The sequence below is a fragment of the Anas platyrhynchos genome, chromosome 19, assembly GCF_047663525.1.
Source record: "Anas platyrhynchos isolate ZD024472 breed Pekin duck chromosome 19, IASCAAS_PekinDuck_T2T, whole genome shotgun sequence".
Lineage (NCBI taxonomy): Eukaryota > Metazoa > Chordata > Aves > Anseriformes > Anatidae > Anas > Anas platyrhynchos.
This window is the reverse complement of record NC_092605.1, coordinates 2,274,215-2,278,869: the sequence shown is the minus strand read 5'-3', so window position 1 is coordinate 2,278,869 and position 4,655 is coordinate 2,274,215. Positions and strand designations below refer to the sequence as shown.

Here is a 4,655-nt window from a genome sequence, read left to right as displayed (position 1 = left end):
GAGGAAGCAGGACAGTTGTAGGGCAGCCCACATGGACCCCATAACCAGAAAAGGCATCAAAGGCAGAGCCAGGCTACCTTAAGGAGAGAGACCTTTTCCAGCTAGGACTCCATCATGGAGAAGCTGTTTCTCAGCACTTCATTCTGCCTCAGAGGTCCACCTGGCTAGCTGCTAAAACACGATCATATCAGATCTGTTTCACCCATCTGCACAGTTTCATACATAGCTCGCACGCTTTGAGCTTAGAGCTTGACAATAGCTATTGAATTGCAGGAGTGAAAGAGCAAAAACAAACAGGTGAGGTGGCTATTTGTTGATTGCTAGGAAAGAAAGGAAGTCACTCTTACCCTATCCACTGGGGACCTATTCTATTCTACACACCCTCCCCTTGGGTCAGATCCAGACCCCATCACAAACAGTAGAAATAGCCCCATTGAGAACTACAGTCTTCAAGCCAAGTATTATATGGCAGGGGGAAAGAGGAGAAAGACAAAGAGGTCACATTAAAAAATAAACTTGTATGATAGTTGGAAGTAAGCCCTAAACGGATTCATGACCACATGTTCTACTACCATCACAGTTGCTATTGAAAATAGTATGTATATATATACACACACACATTCCTAAATTTATCTTTAACCACTAAGTTATAGAGGGTACCTTTCAACAGATATACCCTCAAGAAAGGAAAATTAGTACTTTATGTTCAAGTCTATCAGATTACTAAGAGTGTCTTCCAGCCCTTGTTGCACAGCTGGTAACTGGCTTCAAATCTGTGAAATTCCATTGTCATGTCTAAAGCACATAGATACGCGTATGGAAACTTCTCATCTTTTCTTTTACAAAGGTTGCCATCCCAGTTCTGATGCACTGCAGCTCTTCACAGCCCTGCCAGACTCAAGCCAGCGTCTACAAGCAACACAGCCAGCTCTCAGGACATTGAAAGCTTCAGAGCGTTTTATTAACATTAGCTCTTATAAAATCAATTTTGTTTCTACATGCTAACCTTCACTTTTTGTAGAAAATAAAAGTTCAAACACTACAGTACCATAACACTAGGCTCTCCTATGTTGCTGCCCAGGAACATGCTTCCTCGTATGTTCTGTAGTTAGGGCAGCTTTCCCTAGCCAAATCTATAGCTTATGGATGAGTCCAAGGAACAGTTAGTAAGCTGAGACACTTAGTAAATGCCCAATTTTATCTTTAGAAAAGCCAGAAAGACACAAAACAGCATTTTTTTTAAAAATGAACTCATCCATTATAAATAGCAGTAGCTAAAACAATTGCTGTATGTGGCTGACCTCACAACAGCACAAGAGGAACAAGAAATGTCAAACTCAAAGAAAATAAAAACAGCACTTTCTACATAGCCTAAATATATTTTACTAAGTTACATAATAGACAGTAAAATTTATTTCTATTGCATTTGTATTTTACTAAAAAGATAACTGCATGAATTATACCACAGAACAACAAGAACAGCTCTAGATTCTCCAAATATACACATACAAAATGCTTGAAAACATTTACAAAGGGATTAATTCTGCAAAAACTTACTCTGTGCTGGACCTGCAGAAGAACACCTCCATGGCTCTAGCCCTTCAGCAACCACTTTGAGTAGAAAAAAAAAAAAAGATGTTGGGGACTTCTCATCTGCTTTAATACTCTTATGGGAGAGCTATGCCAGCTGGTGCCGTCTGCATCCTCACCGCAGACACCTGCAAATGTCCTATCAGGTGTGGAATATGAGTGGTATTTAAGATTTTCCTCTTGTCCTGGCTTGCTTAGCATAAAGTTATGTCTTCTGGGGACTTTATGTATTAGTGGTTGTAGGTAGTGTAAGGATATATCATCAATTTTCTTATTTGTATGTTTTAATAACTCTAGTCAGCTCATGGAGGCTTTAAGGTGTGATACCTTTGTTGTGGTGGGGGCTTCTGATACTGTTCTTCTCAGTTGTTTTCTTCATGTTATATGCTTCTAGACAGTGTAATTTTTCTTGCACTCTGAATGTTGCTTTGGTTGGGCTCTTCTGTCCAGCAGTTACGGCTATAGGGGGCTACAGTACTGGGATCCTGGGGGCAGTGGGAGGCACTGGGCTGCCTTTATTCTTCTGGCTGAGCACACTTCAAGATTAGCACTGTAATTCAATGTTGACTTACCTTTCTCTTACTTGTTAAAGTATAGCAAATAGGGTGAATTTCTCTCCTGTTTCTTTGGTGCTGGGTACTATACAAAGGGAAGATAAAGGTAGGTTTTACTTTATGAAAGTCTCTCAATTATACTTACTAAAAGAACTCTATCTAGTAAACAGAAAAAAAACACTATGTACTTCAGAACAACAAATCCTACTAAAACTTAAGCTAGACACTGCAACATCTTCAAATCTTGCTGTGCTTTTCTTGTAAGAGCTCCTTCATTTTTGCTGTTCCTAATGCACTCTGCCTGTCCTTTGCTTCCTGGGATCTATCTCTGGCTCTGAGCCAGCTTTTACCATGCTTTATTAGGGTCAAAATTTAATAAAATGATACAACTCAGTGCATAAATAGTTGTATTTTTGTCCTCCCTTTGATCTGGAGAAAATGAGCATAACAGTCTCCATAAAATGGGCTTTTTCAGTAGCAGAAGAGGTGAATTTGACTGTCAAAAACATTACTTCAGAAGGCAGAAAAAGGAGCATCTTAAGGCGAAGAAAAACCTTGAACATAACATATGCATTGAGAGAAACAGAAGGAAGATTATAATACTGTCAGCCTCTGATCCTTGGAAATACTTGGTCAGAGCCAAGAAAAATCATGAGACTGACTTAGGAAAAAACATAAGGCTTTTCAAAAGCCATTTGGGCTACTTTTGTTTGACTTCTGGTTTCTGAGCCTCTTGGTTCATATTTTAGATTTTCATTCAAAAACCACAGTGGCCAGAAAATATCTGTGTCATGCTGATGATTGTTTCCTCTTTACTTTGACTTTAATATAAATCAATAGATACTGGGAACTGGCTTTAAAAAACACAACATGGAGTGGTATGCCTCTGATAAAAATCATGAGAACTAGCAAGACTGTTCATCTCAGGAAGCATAATTTCAAGCTTTGCCTCATGGAGTGGTTGTTCCCATGTCTTGTGTGCTCAGTAGGTAGAGGCTCTGCAGAGACAGCCTGGACTGCTGCTCCTCTCTCTGGGAGGGGGCAGACTGAATTTTGCAAATAATTCCAAATCTGAAGATGAAATGTTAAAAAAATAAAATAAAAAATCTAGAGAAGAAGAGTCCCAAAAGTGGTTAATCAGAAACATTGACATGTTTTGCTTCAATAATAAGGAAGCTTTCTACTAAATATTAATATTCTACTGTGATAGGAAAATTAAAGTGAAATGTTTACTGTCTTGAAGTTAAATATTTTACTATTACTGAGAAGAAGAGATTGAAACAATCCAGCAAAACATTTCAGTTTTGACAAAACTGTATTTTCTCATTGGACTTTTCTGTCAAAACATTATGACCGGCTCTAATAAACATATGCATAATGAGTATAAACATATGTTCACTCTAAAGATGCTGGTTTAAACATTATTGCAAAATTAAATCTTTGTTTATCCACAGCATAGACTGAGCATAGGCAACAGCTGTTCAGCTTTTCACTGCTGCATCCCCCAGTGTGCCTCGATGCTCTTGCAGGGAGACTCTGCTGCAGGGCTCCCTGACTAAAGGTGCTTGGGTTGCTCACTGGTGAACTGTAGGGGTTCAGGTCCATCCTCAGGCCACTGTCTTCAGCTATTCATTACACCTGATTTGCAACTGAATAAAATTTCTCATCGACAAAGCATGTGCGATTTATCCATCTATTGCTCTATATTCTATGCTCTCAAACCAAGGATCACCCTTGTTGCATGTAATGTTAGTAATTTCTCCTGCAGCTCTTTCAAATGCCCAGAAAATGGAAACCTTCAGAAAAAATGATACCTCAGCAGTGCTCTCCAGACTATTGCTTTTCATCAAGAACTTTCCATCCCTAACGATGCAGTCAGAAGCAGCTCTAAAACAAATGTTTGTCTATATATATGCCGCATTTATTCAGGATAAATAAAGAATAAATCAGTCAGTTTGTTGTGAATAACTTCCATGGCTGATGGTCGCATACTGTTTTACTACAGCTATGGAAACATTTGTCAGGATCCTTCTCCCCTGTTAGAGGACACTAGCTCCTTTTCTATTTTTAGATCAGGTCCTGGGGTAGGGACAGATGGAAAGAAAACAAATGGACCAAAAATAGACAGGACACAAAGCAAATTGTCTACGGGTTGTATAAAAGGCAAGTGAATAGATCATTCCCTAGAAATCAAAAATTTTGCGGAAAAGAAAATGAGTCATCTTTGCAGGGGCGCCAGCCTCAGCAAGCACCTGCAGCTCATGGCAGCTGGTCCTGCTCTGCATGTCAATGCCGGACCCCTGAGCGCCGAATTACATCGCCCGCTGCAAAATCACAATTTTTCACTACCTTTTAACCAAAAGCTGGGTGTTAATTTAGTGATAGCAAGGCAACTGAGGGAAAGATCACACGGACAAGAACGGTGTGGAAGGAAGTATTCGAACACAGCCACACTGGGTGTCTTGAGCAGGGTTTTGGCAGGAGCTCCTGCAAATATCCCACCTTCTGCTC

At 39.6% G+C, this 4,655-nt stretch overlaps 1 long non-coding RNA gene across 1 annotated transcript; it reads left to right on the top strand.

Moving 5' to 3' along the window:
• The first annotated feature begins 1,753 nt into the window (after positions 1-1,753).
• On the top strand, positions 1,754-3,841 carry LOC119713227 (uncharacterized). The gene is made up of 4 exons (XR_005260190.2): positions 1,754-1,908; positions 2,183-2,250; positions 2,620-2,776; positions 3,140-3,841. It is a non-coding gene; the product is annotated as an uncharacterized lncRNA (long non-coding RNA).
• Positions 3,842-4,655: the final 814 nt, after the last annotated feature.